The following is a 20167-nucleotide window of genomic DNA, read 5'->3' on the forward strand; positions in this document are numbered from 1 at the left end:
TCAGCGTAAACTGCGAATCAAGATTCATATCGCCTTCATTAAAAAGCACTTTCTAAATACTTAACATTGTGTGTGTGTACCACACATACCTGTGTATTTTATATATATGTGTGTGTATATTTTATATACACAGATTATACACGCATGTATAACACACACCTCCAATCTGTCTTCAGTACAAACATAATTACAAAAGAAACGTTGGAGAAATAGCTGTGGAAATTAATGCCATGATGTCCTGAACCTTTGCAAACTAAATGAAAGCAGAAAGGGAACTGGGTTTGAAGGCAGCCAATCCAAGCTGCTGCTGTCCACATGCACCCAGACCCGTCCTTCCCACAACCTCACTCAAAACTCAACAATTACAAAAGCAGACACATTTTTAAGAAAGTGTTGGTGATGACTTTGATCCTCCAGGGCCTGGCAGAAGACTGAATTCATGTATTTACAGGGCTCCTGCACCAGGGGAACTGTTGGCTGGAGTCTGAAATGGGTCCACAGTGTGCAAATCGCTTTGAATTGTGTAAAAGATCAACCTTAGGCAGTCGGTAATTTCACATTGATTTAGAAAAAAGCTCCATCCATTGCGAATATAACAAGGGCTGAGGGAGAGGGGGAGACAAAAAATAAATAAATATGGCAGTCAGTTTCTATATTTAAATAGATGTTGCTTCTTTGAGTTCCTGGCTTGTGAATGATCAGTCGTTCTGGGCCAGCTTGCTGCTGTGTTGGGTTTCCAGGGTGCTCACCTGTAGCTCTGTTAGACTAGCGCTGCCTGACTGCTGACCAAGGACAGCCATCTGTGAAGACAACAAAGCCAAAGAGTCACTCCTGCCTCAGGGCTGTACACAGCGTTCCCCAATCCCGCTCCCTGCTGCACACAGCGTTCCCCAATCCCGCTCCCTGCTGCACACAGCGTTCCCAATCCCACTCCCTGCTGCACACAGCATTCACCAATCCCGCTCCCTGCTTCACACACCGTTCCCCAATCCCGCTCCCTGCTGCACACAGCGTTCCCCAATCCCGCTCCCTGCTGCACACAGCATTCACCAATCCCGCTCCCTGCTGCACACAGCATTCACCAATCCCGCTCCCTGCTGCACACAGCGTTCCCCAATCCCGCTCCCTGCTGCACACAGCATTCACCAATCCCGCTCCCTGCTGCACACAGCGTTCCCCAATCCCGCTCGGTACTGTGCACAGCGTTCCCCAATCCCGCTCCCTGCTGCACACAGCGTTCCCCAATCCCGCTCGGTACTGTACACAGCGTTCCCAATCCTGCTCCCTGCTGCACACAGCATTCACCAATCCCGCTCCCTGCTGCACACAGCATTCACCAATCCCGCTCCCTGCTGCACACAGCGTTCCCAATCCCGCTCCCTGCTGCACACAGCATTCACCAATCCCGCTCCCTGCTGCACACAGCATTCACCAATCCCGCTCCCTGCTGCACACAGCGTTCCCCAATCCCGCTCGGAACTGTAGACAGCGTTCCCAATCCCGGTCCCTGCTGCACACAGCATTCACCAATCCCGCTCCCTGCTGCACACAGCGTTCCCCAATCCCGCTCGGTACTGTTGACAGCGTTCCCAATCCCGCTCCCTGCTGCACACAGCATTCACCAATCCCGCTCCCTGCTGCACACAGCGTTCCCCAATCCTGCTCGGTACTGTACACAGCGTTCCCAATCCCGCTCCCTGCTGCACACAGCGTTCCCCAATCCCGCTCGGTACTGTAGACAGCATTCCCAATCCCGCTCCCTGCTGCACACAGCATTCACCAATCCCGCTCCCTGCTGCACACAGCGTTCCCCAATCCCGCTCGGTACTGTAGACAGCGTTCCCAATCCCGCTCCCTGCTGCACACAGCGTTCCCCAATCCCGCTCCCTGCTGCACACAGCGTTCCCCAATCCCGCTCCCTGCTGCACACAGCGTTCCCCAATCCCACTCCCTGCTGCACACAGCATTCACCAATCCCGCTCCCTGCTGCACACAGCGTTCCCAATCCCGCTCCCTGCTGCACACAGCATTCACCAATCCCGCTCCCTGCTGCACACAGCATTCACCAATCCCGCTCCCTGCTGCACACAGCGTTCCCCAATCCCGCTCGGGACTGTAGACAGCGTTCCCAATCCCGCTCCCTGCTGCACACAGCGTTCCCCAATCCCGCTCGGTACTGTAGACAGCGTTCCCAATCCCGCTCCCTGCTGCACACAGCATTCACCAATGCCGCTCCCTGCTGCACACAGCGTTCCCCAATCCCGCTCGGTACTGTACACAGCGTTCCCAATCCCGCTCCCTGCTGCACACAGCGTTCCCCAATCCCGCTCGGTACTGTAGACAGCGTTCCCAATCCCGCTCCCTGCTGCACACAGCATTCACCAATCCCGCTCCCTGCTGCACACAGCGTTCCCCAATCCCGCTCGGTACTGTACACAGCGTTCCCAATCCCGCTCCTGCTGCACACAGCATTCACCAATCCCGCTCCCTGCTGCACACAGCGTTCCCCAATCCCGCTTGGTACTGTACAGTGTTCCCAATCCTGCTCCCTGCTGTACACAGCGTTCCCAATCCCGCTCCCTGCTGCACACAGCATTCACCAATCCCGCTCCCTGCTGCACACAGCATTCACCAATCCCGCTCCCTGCTGCACACAGCGTTCCCCAATCCCGCTCCCTGCTGCACACAGCATTCCCCAATCCCGCTCCCTACTGCACACAGCATTCACCAATCCCGCTCCCTGCTGCACACAGCGTTCCCCAATCCCGCTCGGTACTGTACACAGCATTCACCAATCCCGCTCCCTGCTGCACACAGCGTTCCCAATCCCGCTCAGTACTGTAGACAGCGTTCCCAATCCCGCTCCCTGCTGCACACAGCATTCACCAATCCCGCTCCCTGCTGCACACAGCGTTCCCCAATCCCGCTCGGTACTGTACACAGTGTTCCCAATCCCGCTCCCTGCTGCACACAGCGTTCCCCAATCCCGCTCCCTGCTGTACACAGCGTTCCCCAATCCCGCTTGGTACTGTACACAGTGTTCCCAATCCCTCTCCCTGGGGGAGGGCGGCCACCGCGCATGCGCTGGTTGGCACCGGCCCAACTGCGCATGCGCGGGACCCGAGTCTCTGGCGCCCCCTAGCACATGGCGCCCCGGGCGACTGCCCGAGTTGCCGGTAACTTGGGCCGGCCCTGGCTGTACACAGCGTTCCCCAATCCCGCTCCCTGCTGTACACAGCGTTCCCCAATCCCGCTCGGTACTGTACACAGCGTTCCCCAATCCCACTCGCTGCTGCACACAGCGTTCCCAATCCCTCTCGCTGCTGTACACAGCATTCCCCAATCCCTCTCACTGATGTACACAGCGTTCCCCAATCCCGCTCGGTACTGTACACAGCGTTCCCCAATCCCTCTCGCTGCTGTACACAGCGTTCCCCAATCCCTCTCACTGCTGTACACAGCGTTCCCCAATCCCTCTCACTGCTGTACACAGCGTTCCCCAATCCCTCTCACTGCTGTACACAGCGTTCCCCAATCCCGCTCGGTACTGTACACAGCGTTCCCCAATCCCACTCGCTGCTCCACACAGCGTTCCCAATCCCTCTCGCTGCTGTACACAGCGTTCCCCAATCCGTCTCACTGCTGTACACAGCGTTCCCCAATCCCCCTCACTGATGTACACAGCATTCCCCAATCCGTCTCGCTGCTGTACACAGCGTTCCCCAATCCCGCTCGGTACTGTACACAGCGTTCCCCAATCCCTCTCGCTGCTGTACACAGCGTCCCCAATCCCTCTCGCTGTTGTACACAGCGTTCCCCAATCCCTCTCGCTGCTGTACACAGCGTTCCCCAATCCCGCTCGGTACTGTACACAGCGTTCCCCAATCCCGCTCGCTGCTGTACACAGCGTTCCCCAGTCCCGCTCGCTGCTTTACACAGCGTTCCCCAATCCCGCTCCTGCTGTACACAGCGTTTCCCAATCCCGCTCGGTACTGTACACAGCGTCCCCAATCCCCCTCACTGCTGCACACAGCGTTCCCCAATCCCGCTTGCTGCTGTACACAGCATTCCCCAATGCCTCTCGCTGCTGTACACAGCGTCCCCAATCCCTCTCGCTGCTGTACACAGCATCCCCTAATCCCGCTCGGTACTGTACACAGCATTCCCCAATCCCGCTCGGTACTGTACACAGCGATCCCAATCCCTCTCGCTGCTGTACACAGCGTTCCCCAATCCCGCTCCTGCTGTACACAGCGTTCCCCAATCCCTCTCACTGCTGTACACAGCGTTCCCCAATCCCTCTCACTGCTGTACACAGCGTTCCCCAATCCCGCTCGGTACTGTACACAGCGTTCCCCAATCCCACTCGCTGCTCCACACAGCGTTCCCAATCCCTGTCGCTGCTGTACACAGCGTTCCCCAATCCGTCTCACTGCTGTACACAGCGTTCCCCAATCCCTCTCACTGCTGTACACAGCGTTCCCCAATCCCGCTCGGTACTGTACACAGCGTTCCCCAATCCCGCTCGCTGCTGTACACAGCGTTCCCCAATCCCGCTCGCTGCTTTACACAGCGTTCCCCAATCCCCCTCACTGCTGCACACAGCGTTCCCCAATCCCGCTTGCTGCTGTACACAGCATTCCCCAATGCCTCTCGCTGCTGTACACAGCGTTCCCCAATCCCTCTCGCTGCTGTACACAGCATCCCCCAATCCCGCTCGGTACTGTACACAGCGATCCCAATCCCTCTCGCTGCTGTACACAGCGTTCCCCAATCCCGCTCCTGCTGTACACAGCGTCCCGAATTCCTCTCGCTGCTGTACACAGCGTTCCCCAATCCCACTCGGTACTGTACACAGCATTCCCCAATTCAGCTCGGTACTGTACACAGCGTTCCCAATCCCCCTCGCTGCTGTACACAGCGTTCCCCAATCCCGCTCGGTACTGTACACAGCGTTCCCCAATCCCTCTCGCTGCTGTACACAGCGTTCCCAATCCCTCTCGCTGCTGTACACAGCATTCCCCAATCCGTCTCACTGCTGTACACAGCGTTCCCCAATCCCCCTCACTGATGTACACAGCGTTCCCCAATCCCTCTCGCTGCTGTACACAGCGTTCCCAATCCCTCTCGCTGCTGTACACAGCCTTCCCCAATCCCGCTCGCTACAGTACACAGCGTTCCCCAATGCCTCTCGCTGCTGTACACAGCGTTCCCCAATCCCTCTCACTGCTGTACACAGCCTTCCCCAATCCCTCTCGCTGCTGTACACAGCGTTCCCCAATCCCTCTCCCTGCTGTACACAGCCTTCCCCAATCCCGCTCCCTGCTGTACACAGCGTTCCCCAATCCCTCTCACTGCTGTACACAGCCTTCCCCAATCCAGCTCGCTACTGTACACAGCGTTCCCAATCCCTCTCGCTGCTGTACACAGCGTTCCCCAATCCCGCTCGCTGCTGTACACAGCCTTCCCCAATCCCGCTCGGTACTGTACACAGCGTTCCCCAATCCAGCTCGGTACTGTACACAGCGTTCCCAATCCCGCTCGGTACTGTACACAGCGTCATGAATTCCTCTCGCTGCTGTACACAGCATTCCCAATTCCTCTCGCTGCTGTACACAGCGTTCCCCAATCCCTCTCGCTGCTGTACACAGCGTTCCCCAATCCCGCTCGGTACTGTACACAGCGTTCCCCAATCCCGCTCGCTGCTGCACACAGCGTTCCCAATCCCGCTTGGTACTGTACACAGCGTTCCCCAATCCCTCTCACTGCTGTACACAGCGTTCCCCAATCCCGCTCCCTACTGCACACAGCGTTCCCCAATCCCTCTCACTGCTGTACACAGCGATCCCAATCCCTCTCACTGCTGTACACAGCGTTCCCCAATCCCTCTCACTGCTGTACACAGCGTTCCCCAATCCCTCTCACTGCTGTACACAGCGTTCCCCAATCCCGCTCCCTACTGCACACAGCGTTCCCCAATCCCTCTCACTGCTGTACACAGCATCCCCAATCCCTCTCACTGCTGTACACAGGGTTCCCCAATCCCGCTCTGTACTGTACACAGCGTTCCCCAATCCCACTCGCTGTTGTACACAGCATCCCCAATCCCACTCGCTGCTGTACACAGCGTCCCCAATCCCCCTCGCTGCTGTACACAGCGTTCCCCAATCCCGCTCGGTACTGTACACAGCGTTCCCCAATCCCTCTCGCTGCTGTACACAGCGTCCCCAATCCCGCTCGCTGCTGTACACAGCGTTCCCCAATCCCGCTCGCTACTGTACACAGTGTCCCCAATCCCTCTCGCTGCTGCACACAGCGTTCCCCAATCCCGCTCGCTGCTGTACACAACGTTCCCCAATCCCTCTGACTGCTATACACAGCGTTCCCCAATCCCTCTCACTGCTGCACACAGAGTTCCCCAATCCCGCTCGCTGCTATACACAGCGTTCCCCAATCCCTCTCACTGCTGTACACAGCGTTCCCCAATCCCGCTCCCTACTGCACACAGCGTTCCCCAATCCCTCTCACTGCTGTACACAGCATCCCCAATCCCTCTCACTGCTGTACACAGGGTTCCCCAATCCCGCTCGGTACTGTACACAGCGTTCCCCAATCCCACTCGCTGTTGTACACAGCATCCCCAATCCCACTCGCTGCTGTACACAGCGTCCCCAATCCCTCTCACTGATGCACACAGAGTTCCCCAATCCCGCTCGCTGCTATACACAGCGTTCCCCAATCCCTCTCACTGCTGTACACAGCGTTCCCCAATCCCGCTCCCTACTGCACACAGCGTTCCCCAATCCCTCTCACTGCTGTACACAGCATCCCCAATCCCTCTCACTGCTGTACACAGGGTTCCCCAATCCCTCTCGCTGCTGTACACAGCGTTCCCCAATCCCGCTCGGTACTGTACACAGCGTTCCCCAATCCCTCTCGCTGCTGTACACAGCGTTCCCCAATCCCGCTCGCTACTGTACACAGTGTCCCCAATCCCTCTCGCTGCTGCACACAGCGTTCCCCAATCCCGCTCGCTGCTGTACACAACGTTCCCCAATCCCTCTGACTGCTATACACAGCGTTCCCCAATCCCTCTCACTGCTGCACACAGAGTTCCCCAATCCCGCTCGCTGCTATACACAGCGTTCCCCAATCCCTCTCCCTGCTGTACACAGCATCCCCTAATCCCGCTCGGTACTGTACACAGCATTCCCCAATTCAGCTCGGTACTGTACACAGCATTCCCAATCCCTCTCGCTGCTGTACACAGCGTTCCCCAATCCCTCTCGCTGCTGTACACAGCGTTCCCAATCCCCCTCACTGCTGTACACAGCGTCCCCCAATCCCTCTCACTGCTGTACACAGCGTTCCCCAATCCCGCTCGGTACTGTACACAGCGTTCCCCAATCCCACTCGCTGCTCCACACAGCGTTCCCAATCCCTCTCGCTGCTGTACACAGCGTTCCCCAATCCGTCTCACTGCTGTACACAGCGTTCCCCAATCCCCCTCACTGATGTACACAGCATTCCCCAATCCGTCTCGCTGCTGTACACAGCCTTCCCCAATCCCTCTCGCTGCTGTACACAGCGTTCCCAATCCCTCTCACTGCTGTACACAGCGTCCCCAATCCCGCTCGGTACTGTACACAGCGTTCCCCAATCCCTCTCGCTGCTGTACACAGCGTCCCCCAATCCCTCTCGCTGCTGTACACAGCGTTCCCAATCCCTCTCACTGCTGTACACAGCGTTCCCAATCCCTCTCGCTGCTGTACACAGCGTTCCCCAATCCCTCTCACTGCTGTACACAGCGTTTCCCAATCCCTCTCGCTGCTGTACACAGCGTTCCCCAATCCCTCTCGCTGCTGTACACAGCGTTCCCCAATCCCTCTCACTGCTGTACACAGCGTCCCCCAATCCCTCTCGCTGCTGTACACAGCGTTCCCCAATCCCTCTCGCTGCTGTACACAGCGTTCCCCAATCCCTCTCGCTGCTGTACACAGCGTCCCCAATCCCTCTCGCTGCTGTACACAGCGTTCCCCAATCCCACTCGGTACTGTACACAGCGATCCCAATCCCTCTCGCTGCTGTACACAGCGATCCCAATCCCTCTCGGTACTGTACACAGCGATCCCAATCCCTCTCGCTGCTTTACACAGCGATCCCAATCCCTCTCGCTGCTGTACACAGCGATCCCAATCCCGCTCCTGCTGTACACAGCGTCCCGAATTCCTCTCGCTGCTGTACACAGCGTTCCCCAATCCCACTCGGTACTGTACACAGCATTCCCCAATTCAGCTCGGTACTGTACACAGCATTCCCAATCCCTCTCGCTGCTGTACACAGCGTTCCCCAATCCCTCTCGCTGCTGTACACAGCGTTCCCCAATTCAGCTCGGTACTGTACACAGCATTCCCAATCCCTCTCGCTGCTGTACACAGCGTTCCCCAATGCCTCTCACTGCTGTACACAGCCTTCCCCAATCCCTCTCGCTGCTGTACACAGCGTCCCCAATCCCTCTCGCTGCTGTACACAGCGTCCCCAATCCCTCTCGCTGCTGTACACAGCGTTCCCCAATCCCTCTCGCTGTTGTACACAGCGTTCCCCAATGCCTCTCGCTGCTGTACACAGCGTTCCCCAATCCCGCTCGCTGCTGTACACAGCGTTCCCCAATCGCGCTCACTACTGTACACAGCGTTCCCCAATCCCCCTCGCTGCTGTACACAGCGTTCCCCAATCCCTCGCTGCTGTACACAGCGTTCCCCAATTCCGCTTGCTACTGTACACAGCGTTCCCCAATGCCTCTCGCTGCTGTACACAGCGTTCCCCAATCCCGCTCGCTACAGTACACAGTGTTCCCCAATGCCTCTCGCTGCTGTACACAGCGTTCCCTAATCCAGCTCGCTGCTGTACACAGCCTTCCCCAATCCCGCTCGCTACTGTACACAGCGTTCCCAATCCCTCTCGCTGCTGTACACAGCGTTCCCCAATCCCTCTCACTGCTGTGCAGAGCGTTCCCCAATCCCTCTCACTGCTGTACACAGCGTTCCCCAATTCCTCTCGCTGCTGTACACAGCGTTCCCCAATCCCTCTCACTGCTGTGCAGAGCGTTCCCCAATCCCTCTCACTGCTGTACACAGCCTTCCCCAATCCCTCTCACTGCTGTACACAGCGTCCCCAATCCCTCTCACTGCTGTACACAGCGTTTCCCAATCCCGCTCGGTACTGTACACAGCGTTCCCCAATCCCGCTCGGTACTGTACACAGCGTTCCCCAATCCCTCTCGCTGCTGTACACAGCGTCCCCAATCACGCTCGGTACTGTACACAGCGTTCCCCAATCCCTCTCGCTGCTGTACACAGCGTTCCCCAATCCCTCTCGCTGCTGTACACAGCGTTCCCCAATCACGCTCCTGCTGTACACAGCGTCCCCAATCCCTCTCACTGCTGTACACAGCCTTCCCCAATCCCCCTCGCTGCTGTACACAGCCTTCCCCAATCCCTCTCGCTGCTGTACACAGCGTTCACTAATCCAGCTCGCTGCTGTACACAGCGTCCCCAATCCCTCTCGCTGCTGTACACAGCGTTCCCCAATCCCGCTCGCTACTGTACACAGCGTTCCCAATCCCTCTCGCTGCTGTACACAGCATCCCCAATCCCTCTCGCTGCTGTACACAGCGTTCCCCAATGCCTCTCGCTGCTGTACACAGCGTTCCCCAATCCCGCTCCTGCTGTACACAGTGTTCCCCAATCCCTCTCACTGCTGCACACAGCTTCCCCAATCCCGCTCGCTACTATACACAGCGTTCCCCAATCCCGCTCGCTGCTGTACACAGCGTCCCCAATCCCTCTCGCTGCTGTACACAGCGTTCCCCAATCCCTCTCGCTGCTGTACACAGCGTTCCCCAATCCCTCTCGCTGCTGTACACAGTGTTCCCCAATCCCTCTCGCTGCTGTACACAGCGTTCCCCAATCCCTCTCACTGCTGTACACAGCGTCCCCAATCCCTCTCGCTGCTGTACACAGCCTTCCCCAATCCCGCTTGCTACTGTACACAGCGTTCCCCAATCCCGCTCCTGCTGTACACAGCGTCCCCAATCCCTCTCGCTGCTGTACACAGCGTTCCCCAATCCCTCTCACTGCTGTACACAGCGTTCCCCAATCCCTCTCGCTGCTGTACACAGCGTCCCCAATCCCTCTCGCTGCTGTACACAGCATTCCCAATCCCTCTCGCTGCTGTACACAGCGTTCCCCAATCCCTCTCGATGCTGTACACAGCGTCCCCAATCCCTCTCACTGCTGTACACAGCCTTCCCCAATCCCCTCGCTGCTGTACACAGCGTTCCCCAATCCCCCTCGCTGCTGTACACAGCGTTCCCCAATCCCTCTCGCTGCTGTACACAGCGTTCACTAATCCAGCTCGCTGCTGTACACAGCGTTCCCCAATCCCTCTCACTGCTGTACACAGCGTCCCCAATCCCGCTCGCTACAGTACACAGCGTTCCCCAATGCCTCTCGCTGCTGTACACAGCGTTCCCCAATCCCGCTCGCTACAGTACACAGCGTTCCCCAATTCCTCTCACTGCTGTACACAGCGTTCCCCAATCCCTCTCACTGCTGTACACAGCGTTCCCCAATCCCACTCGCTGCTGTACACAGCGTTCCCCAATCCCTCTCGCTGCTGTACACAGCGTTCCCCAATGCCTCTCGCTGCTGTACACAGCGTTCCCCAATCCCTCTCGCTACAGTACACAGCGTTCCCCAATCCCGCTCGCTGCTGTACACAGCGTTCCCCAATTCCTCTCGCTGCTGTACACAGCGTCTCCAATCCCTCTCACTGCTGTACACAGCGTTCCCAATCCCTCTCGCTGCTGTACACAGCGTTCCCAATCCCGCTCGGGACTGTACACAGTGTTCCCAATCCCGCTCCTGCTGTACACAGCGTTTCCCAATCCCTCTCACTGCTGTACACAGCATTCCCCAATTCAGCTCGGTACTGTACACAGCGTTCCCAATCCCGCTCGCTGCTGTACAGAGCGTTCCCCAATCCCTCTCACTGCTGTACACAGCCTTCCCCAATCCCGCTCGCTACTGTACACAGCCTTCCCCAATCCCTCTCGCTGCTGTACACAGCGTTCCCCAATCCCTCTCACTGCTGCACACAGCGTTCCCCAATCCCGCTCGGGACTGTACATAGCCTTCCCCAATCCCGCTCGCTGCTGTACACAGCGTTCCCCAATCCCGCTCGCTGCTGTACACAGCGTTCCCCAATCCCTCTCGCTGCTGTACACAGCGTTCCCCAATCCCTCTCACTGCTGTACACAGCGTTCCCAATCCCGCTCCTGCTGTACACAGCGTTTCCCAATCCCTCTCACTGCTGTACACAGCGTTTCCCAATCCCTCTCACTGCTGTACACAGCGTTCCCCAATCCCTCTCGCTGCTGTACACAGCCTTCCCCAATCCCGCTCGCTGCTGTACACAGCGTTCCCCAATCCCCCTCGCTGCTGTACACAGCGTTCCCCAATCCCTCTCACTGCTGTACACAGCCTTCCCCAATCCCGCTCGCTACTGTACACAGCGTTCCTCATGGCAGACTGGTACAAAAGGTGAAGTCACATGGGATCAGACGTGAGCTGGCAAGATGGATACAGAACTGGCTAGGTCATAGAAGGCAGAGAGTAGCAATGGAAGGGTGCTTTTCTGATTGGAGGGCTGTGACTAGTGGTGTTCCGCAGGGATCAGTGCTGGGACCGTTGCTGTTCGTAGTATATATAAATGATTTGGAGGAAAATGCAACTGATCTGATTAGTAAGTTTGCAGACGACACAAAGGTTGGTGGAATTGCGGATCGTGATGAGGACTGTCAGAGGATACAGCAGGATTTAGATTGTTTGCCGACTTGGGCGGAGAGATGGCAGATGGAGTTTAATCCGGACAAATGTGAGGTAATGCATTTTGGAAGGTCTAATGCAGGTAGGGAATATACAGGGGCTGGTTTAGCACACTGGGCTAAATCACTGGCTTTTAAAGCAGACCAAGGCAGGCCAGCAGCACGGTTCAATTCCCGTACCAGCCTCCCTGAACAGGTGCCGGAATGTGGCAACTAGGGGCTTTTCACAGTCATTGAAGCCGTCTCGTGACAATAAGCGATTTTCATTTCATTTTTCATTTTCATGGTAGAACCCTCAGGAGTATGGACAGTCAGAGAGATCAAGGTGTACAGGTCCACAGGTCACTGAAAGGGGCAATACAGGTGGAGAAGGTAGTCAAGAAGGCATACGGCATGCTTGCCTTCATTGGCCGGGGCATTGAGTATAAGAATTGGCAAGTCATGTTGCAGCTGTATAGAACCTTAGTTAGGCAACACTTGGAGTATAGTGTTCAATTCTGGTTGCCACACTACCAGAAGGATGTGGAGGCTTTAGAGGGTGCAGAAGAGATTTACCAGGATGTTGCCTGGTATGGAGGCATTAGCAATGAGGAGCGGTTGAATAAACTTGGTTTGTTCTCACTGGAACGAAGGAGGTTGACGGGCGACCTGATAGAGGTCTACTAAATTATGAGGGGCATAGACAGAGTGGATAGTCAGAGGCTTTTTCCCCAGAGTAGAGGGGTCAATTACTAGGGGGCATAGGTTTAAGGTGCGAGGGGCAAGGTTTAGAGTAGATGTATGAGGCAAGTTTTTTACACAGAGGCTAGTGAGTGCCTGGAACTCGCTGTCGGAGGAGGTGGTGGAAGCAGGGACGATAGTGACATTTCACGGCCATCTTGACAAATACATGAATAGGATGGGAATAGAGGGATACGGACCCTGGAAGTGTAGAAGATTTTAGTTTAGACGGGCAGCATGGTCGGCACAGGCTTGGAGGGCCGAAGGGCCTGTTCCTGTGCTGTATTTTTCATTGTTCTTTGTTCAAATAAAGTTACTGTGAAAAGCCCCTAGTCGCCACATTCCGGCGCCTGTTCGGGGAGGCTAGTATGGGAATTGAACCGTGCTGTTGGCCTGCCTCGGTCTGCTTTAAAAGCCAGCGATTTAGCCCAGTGTGCTAAACCAGCCCCTTGTTGTTTATATAAATGACAAACAATAGGGAACCCAGCACAGATCCCTGTGGTATGCCACCAGACACTGGCTTCCAGTCACTAAAGCTGCCGTCTGTCATCACCCTCTGTCTCCTACAGCTAAGCCATTTTGAATTCACCGTATCAAATTAGCCTGTATCCCATGTGCATTTGGTTTCTTTATTAGTCTCCCATGTGGCACCCTGTCAAAGGTTTTGCTGAAATCCATCTAAACGACATCAACTGCACTTACCCTCATCTACACACCTGGCCTCATCCTCAAAAAATTCAATGAAATTAGTTAGGCATGTCCTCCCTCTGACCAAGCCATGCTGACTATTCCTGATCAAACCGTGCCTCTGCAAGTGGAGAGAGATTCTCTCCAGAATTTCCAATAGTTTCCCTATCCACTGACGTGTCTGTAGTTCCCTGACTTATCTCTTCTTAATTAGTGGAATAACGATAGCTGTTCTCCAGTCTTCCCCGCGGCCAGAGAGGAATTAAAAATTTGGGTCAGAGCCCCTGCAATCTCCTCCCTCGCCTCCCACAGCAGCCTGGGATACAATTCATCAGGACCTGGAGATTTGTCCACTTTTAAGCCCACCAACACCTCCGATACCTTTGTCACTCCCTATGTCAATTTGCTGAAGAACCTCTCAGTCTCTCTCCCTGAGTTCCACATCTACCTCCTCATTGTATTAGGTGAAGACGGATGTGATGTATTCACTCAACCGGGTGTCCTCTGGCCCCACCACAGATTGCCCCTTGATCACTGATGGGCCTATCCCCTCTTTGTTCTCCTAATTGCTTTCTTAAGCTCCATTCAGAACTTTCTGTACTCCACTAATGTCCCTGTTGATTGCTCCCCTTGTACTTACTACAAACCTCTTTACTTTTTCATCTTATCCTGAATATCTCTGGTCATCTCCACCCTATCCCCATAACCCCACCCAACACTAAGGGCAATTTATCATGGCCAATTCTCCTAACCTGCACATCTTTGGACTGTGGGAGGAAACCGGAGCATCCGGAGGAAACCCACACACACACGGGAGGACAAGCAGACTCCGCACAGTTCGCGATTTCATGGGACAAAAACAAAATCGAAAATATAAACAGAAAATGCTGGAAAAACGCAGCAGGTCTGCCAGCGCCTGTGCAGCAAGAAACAGTTAATGTTTCAGGTTGATAACCTTTCATCAGAACTGTTCAATGCTGGGGCTGGAATGAACTATACCTTTGGGACAGACTCCAACTGAACCGGCCTGGGATCAGGGAATGATAACAAGGGGGCCCACAATGAATTGAAACCAGTGAACGGTGTTACAAGGCTTGCTTTTATCAAATGGTTATTTCCTAAATTGTCTCTAATTGAGGGGAAAAGGGAGTCACAAAGAGGAATGTGAGATTCGCTATTAGTTCTGTCCATGACATGCTGATGTGACTTGGTTGCCATGGGGACTGGGGGCCAAGTTAAGCCCAATTGAAACTCTCAAGTGCCAGTTTTTACACCGGAACAAAGGCAGAAGCAGCCTTGTGCGACTCTCAGAATCTTCGTCAAACACATGCAGTTGGAGAGTAAGAAAGATGCTGCTGGGAGAAAATGCAGGAAAGTTATCGCTCAGAGCGTTGGTGAGAATGAATCCCACGACTTCCGGTTGTGGCTATGCGGAGCTAAGCCGCACGTTCGGCAGCTCCCGCTAGAAACAGACTTTTTGGGCTCTTTTTAGGGCCCCCAGCGGTACTTGATCGACGATTCCCGACGTGGGAAGGGGTCTGCAGTAGATCCCCAGGGTTCTATGGTCCGGACCAGGAATGGGGCGAGCAGAAAAGCGGTGGCAGCGCCTCAGCAAAAGCGGGGGAAGGAAAACAAAATGGCGGCCGGCGGAGCCCTCGAGGAGTGGAGGCAGTGGGCGCAGGGCACCCACCAGGGGCTGGTTTAGCACACTGGGCAAAATCGCTGGCTTTTAAAGCAGACCAAGCAGCACGGTTCGATTCCCGTACCAGCCTCCCCGGACAGGCGCCGGAATGTGGCGACTAGGGGCTTTTCACAGTAACTTCATTGAAGCCTACTCGTGACAATAAGCGATTTTCATTTTTTTCATTTTCAGCAGCAGCAGGAGACTGCTGCACTGCTTTCAGGAGGTTAAGGTGGAGTTGCTGGAGTCGCTGAAGGCTACCACTGGTAAGCTGCTGGAGACTCAGACAGCCCAGGGGGCTGCAATCCGGGAGTTGCAGCAGCAGGCCTCCGAAAGGGAGGATGAGGCCGCGGCCGTCGTGGGGAAGGTGGAGATGCGCGAGGCACTCCATAAAAAGTGGCAGGAGTGGTTCGAGGAGATGGAGAACCGGTCGAGGCGAAAAAATTTACAGATCCTGGGCCTCACGGAGGGGCTGGAGGGGTCGGACCTGGGGGCCTACGTGGTCGTTTTGTTGAACTCGCTGATGGGAGCTGGGTCCTTCCAGGGGCCCCTGGAGCTGGAGGGGGCCCACAGAATACTGGCTAGGAGGCCCAAGCCGAATGAGCCGCCTCGGGCGGTGCTGGTGTGGTTCCACCGGTTCGTTGACCGGGAGTGCATGCTCCGGTGGGCCAAGAAGGAGCGGAGCAGCAAGTGGGAGAACACGGTGGTGCGGATCTACCAGGACTGGAGTACGGAGGTGGCTAAGTGGAGGGCCGGGTTCAACCGGACGAAGGCGGTGCTCCACAGACGGAGTGTGAAGTTTGGCATGTTGCAGCCGGCGCGTCTGTGGGTCACCTACAAGGACCGGCACCATTATTTCGAGTCCCCAGAGGAGGCGTGGGCCTTCGTGCAGTCCGAGAAATTGGACTCAAACGGAGGGTCAGGGATGGGGGTTTTGTATGTAAATGCAACTGTCTCGATTGTTTGGAGGGGGGGTTCTCTGTTTCATGCAGGATGTGTGTTGGCTTCAGGGTGGGTGGGGTGATGTCTTTTTGTATGTGTCTGGTGGACGGGTTCGGGCAGGGAGGTAAACTGGGAGTGAGGGGAGCTGGTGGTGGGGACTGGCAATGGGAGGGGGGGGGGTTACGCACTTGAAGGCAGATGTGGCCATGCTCCAGGAGACGCACCTGAAGGTGGCGGACCAGGTTCGACTGAGGAAGGGATGGGTAGGCCAAGTATTTCATTCAGGGCTGGATGAGAAGAATCGGTGGATGGCGATCCTGGTGGGAAAGCGGGTGTCGTTTGAGGCGCCGAATGTGGTGACGGACAGTGGCGGGAGGTATGTGATGGTGAGTGGCAAGCTGCAGGGGGAGCGGGTGGTGCTGGTTAACGCATACGTCCCGAACTGGGACGATGCGGGGTTTATGCGGCGCATGTTGGGCCGCATTCCAGATCTGGAGGCCTGATCATGGGGGGGGGGGGGGGTCAGGGTCAGGCTGAGGGAGGAGAGGGACCAGCGTCCACTCTGGTGCTTGGAGGTGGGGCTGCTGGCAGGCGCGGAGGTGGGCGGGCGGGTTCGAGGTTGTATCAAGAGGTACCTTGAGGCCAACGATAACGGGGAGGTCAGAGTGGGGACGGTCTGGGAGGCATTGAAGGCGGTGATTAGAGGGGAGTTGATTTCCATCCGAACCCATAAGGAGGGGGAGAGCAGAACCCATAGGGAGAGGGGAGAGATTGGTGGGGGAGGTGGTGAGGGTGGACAGGAGATACGCGGAGGCTCCGGAGGAGGGATTGCTGGGGTAAGGCGTAGCCTTCAGACCGGGTTCGATCTATTGACTGCCAGAAAAGCGGAGGCTCAGTGGAGGAAAGCACAGGGGGCGGTGTATGAATACGGGGAGAAGGCGAGCAGGATGCTGGCACACCAGCTCCGAAAGCGGGACACGGCCAGGGAGTTTGGGGGAGTGAAGGATAGAGATGGGAAGGTGGTGCGGAGGGGAGTAGATGTTAATGGGGTCTTTAGGGACTTTTATGGGGAATTGTACCAGTCTGAACCCCCGGTGGGGGGGAGAGAATGGGGCGCTTCTTGGACAAGCTACGATTTCCGAGGGTGGAGGAGGGGCAGGTGGAAGGACTAGGGGCGCCGATCGAGCTGGAGGAGTTGGTTAAAGGGATAGGGAGCATGCAGTCGGGGAAGGCACGGGAGCCGGATGGGTTTCCGGCCGAATTTTATAAAATGTATGCGGACCTGTTGGTCCGGACCTTTAACAAGGCAAGGGGGGGGGGGGGGGGGGGGGGGGGGGGGGGGGGGGGGGGGTGCTTTGCCCCCAACTATGTCACGGGCGCTGATTTCCTTGATCTTGAAGCGGGACAAGGACCCTCTGCAGTGTGGGTCATACAGGCCGATCTCGCTGTTAAATGTAGACGCCAAGCTGTTGGCGAAGATCTTAGCTATAAGGATAGAGGATTGTGTACCCGGGGTCATTCATGAGGACCAGACGGGGTTTGTGAAGGGAAGGCAGTTGAATACTAACATACGAAGGCTCCTCAACGTCATTATGATGCCGTCTGTGGAAGGGGAGGCGGAGATAGTGGTGGCATTAGATGCGGAGAAGGCCTTTGATAGGGTTGAGTGGGAGTATCTGTGCGAGGTGTTGGAGAGGTTTGGGTTTGGGGAGGGGTTTGTCCGTTGGGTGAGGCTGCTCTATGAGGCCCCGATGGCGAATGTAGCCACGAATAGGAGGAGATCGGAGTACCGAGTACTTTCGGCTGCACCGGGGGACGAGACAGGGGTGCCCCCTGTCCCCCTTGCTCTTCGCGCTGGCGATTGAGCCCCTGGCCATGGCGTTGAGAGAGGCATGGAACTGGGAGGGCCTGGTGCGGGGTGGGGAGGAGCATCGAGTGTCACTTTACGCAGATGACTTGTTGCTGTATGTGGCGGACCTGGTGGGGGGGATGCCGGAGGTGATGAGGATTCTCAGCAAATTTGGGGGCTTTTCTGGGTATAAGCTCAACCTGGGTAAGAGCAAGCTGTTCGTTGTGCACCCGGGGGATCAGGAGGAGGGGATTGGTAGGCTCCCACTGAAGCAGGTAGGGAAGAGCTTCAGGTACCTAGGAGTCCAGGTGGCTGGGAGGCCCTGCACAAGCTCAACCTCACAATGCTGGTGGAGCAAATGGAGGAGGAGTTTAAAAGGTGGGATATGTTACCGCTGTCACTGGCGGGGAGGGTGCAGTCCGTCAAGATGACGGTGCTCCCGAGGTTTTTGTTCCCGTTCCAGTGCCTCCCCATCCTTATCCCGAAGGCCTTTTTTGGAGGGTCAACAGTATTACGGGATTTGTGTGGGCGCATGGGACTCCGAGGGTGAGAAGGGATGTTTTTGGAGCAGGGCAGGGATAGGGGGGGGCTGGCGCTGCCCGACCTTTGTAGGTATTACTGGGCTGCCAACGCAGCAATGGTGCGTAAATGGGTAATGGACAGGGAAGGGGCAGCATGGAAGAGGATGGAGATGGCGTCCTGTGTGGACACGAGCCTGGAGGCGCTGGTAACGGCGCCGTTGCCGCTCCCTCCAACGAGGTATACTACGAGTCCGGTGGTGGCGGCTACCCTGAAAATTTGGGGGCAATGGAGACGGCATAGGGGGGAGGTGGGGGGCTCGATGGAGTCCCCGATACGGGGGAATCACCGGTTTGTCCCGGGGAGCGTCGATGGGGGGTTTCTTAGCTGGCACAGGGCAGGTATTAGGAGGTTGAGGGACCTGTTTGTAGATGGGAAGTTTGCGAGCCTGGGCGAGTTGGAGGGGATGTTTGGGTTCCCCCCGGGGAACATGTTTAGGTACATGCAGGTGAGGGCGTTTGCCAGGCGGCAAGTGGCGGGGTTCCCGGTGTTGCCCCCGCGGGGGGTTCAGGACAGGGTGCTCTCGGGGGTGTGGGTTGGAGGAGGGAAGATTTCAGACGTGTACCATGTTATGCAAGAGGTGAATGAGGCCTCGGTGGAGGAGCTGAAGGGTAAATGGGAAGAGGAGCTGGGTGAGGAGATTGAGGAGGGGATGTGGGCAGATGCCCTGGAAAGAGTGAACTCCTCCTCTTCCTGTGCGAGGCTTAGCCTCATACAGTTCAAGGTGCTGCATTGGGCTCATATGACTGGGTCGAGGATGAGTAGGTTCTTTGGGGGCGAAGACAGGTGTGCTAGGTGTTCGGGGAGCCCAGCGAACCATGCCCATATGTTTTGGGCGTGCCCAGCGTTGGGGGATTTTTGGAAGGGGGTAGCAAGCACGGTGTCGAGGGTGGTAGGATCCAGGGTCAAGCCAGGCTGGGGACTCGCAATTTTTGGGGTTGCAGTGGAGCCGGGAGTGCAGGAGGCGAAAGAGGCCGGTGTTCTGGCCTTTGCATCCCTAGTAGCCCGGCGGAGGATCTTGCTCCAATGGAAGGATGTGAGGCCCCCAAGCGTGGAGGCCTGGATCAATGATATGGCGGGGTTCATCAAATTGGAGAAGGTGAGATTTGCCCTGAGGGGATCAGTTCAAGGGTTCTTTAGGCGGTGGCAGCCTTTCCTGGACTTCCTGGCGGAACGGTAGGGAAATAGGCCGACAGCAGCAGCAACCGGGGGTGGGGGGGGGGGGGTGGGTTTGGTTCGGTGGGAGGGAGAATTGTGTACATGGGGTTGTGGGATGTGGCGGGTGTTATCTCTTTTCTTTTTGTTGCTTTCTTTTTGTTTTATTTTTGTAGTTGCTGGGGGGGGGGTTTGGTTTTTGTTCTTTTGTTTTTACTATGGTTGTTTGGTTAATATTGTTTTGTTGTATATATTTTGTGAAAATCTTAATAAAAATTATTTTTTAAAAAAGAGAATGAATCCCACATTTGAAAAGGTGGACCATTTAGAGATTTAAAGACTGAGAGGTTGCCTGATGGTGTCTTGCTGCTGGAAGTCCATGGGGCTGTGTTCAGGATTGAAGGCATTTTTAAAGGACTCTGGAAGACTTGCCCCAGCGTTAGAGAGAGGAAAGCCTGTTGAAATGCAGGGAGAGGTTTGGGAGTTTGAAAACAAGGCCAAGGTTCAGCTGAGGGTAGGGCATAATGTGTAGAACTGGCATGAGTTTATCAGTCATGTTAAGAAGCTAATAAAGTTGCCTCCTAAGTAGTGTTTAATTGGTATTCATTTTACCTTCTTTGTTATGCTACAAGTCTTAAAGTGTGAAATCTTGTCTTGTGATCTTTTG

The 20167-nt window shown here is 56.0% G+C and overlaps 1 long non-coding RNA gene across 1 annotated transcript in view; it reads right to left on the reverse strand.

The window, feature by feature from the left end:
- Positions 1–549: 549 nt before the first annotated feature.
- Positions 550–20167, reverse strand: part of LOC119966980 — a 29259-nt gene continuing 9641 nt past the window's right edge. Inside the window, exon 2 of the long non-coding RNA XR_005460889.1 lies at positions 550–800. This is a non-coding gene — a long non-coding RNA (uncharacterized LOC119966980). The remainder of the gene's footprint in view (positions 801–20167) is intronic.

This window comes from Scyliorhinus canicula, chromosome 6 (genome assembly GCF_902713615.1).
Source record: "Scyliorhinus canicula chromosome 6, sScyCan1.1, whole genome shotgun sequence".
NCBI classification, from domain to species: domain Eukaryota; kingdom Metazoa; phylum Chordata; class Chondrichthyes; order Carcharhiniformes; family Scyliorhinidae; genus Scyliorhinus; species Scyliorhinus canicula.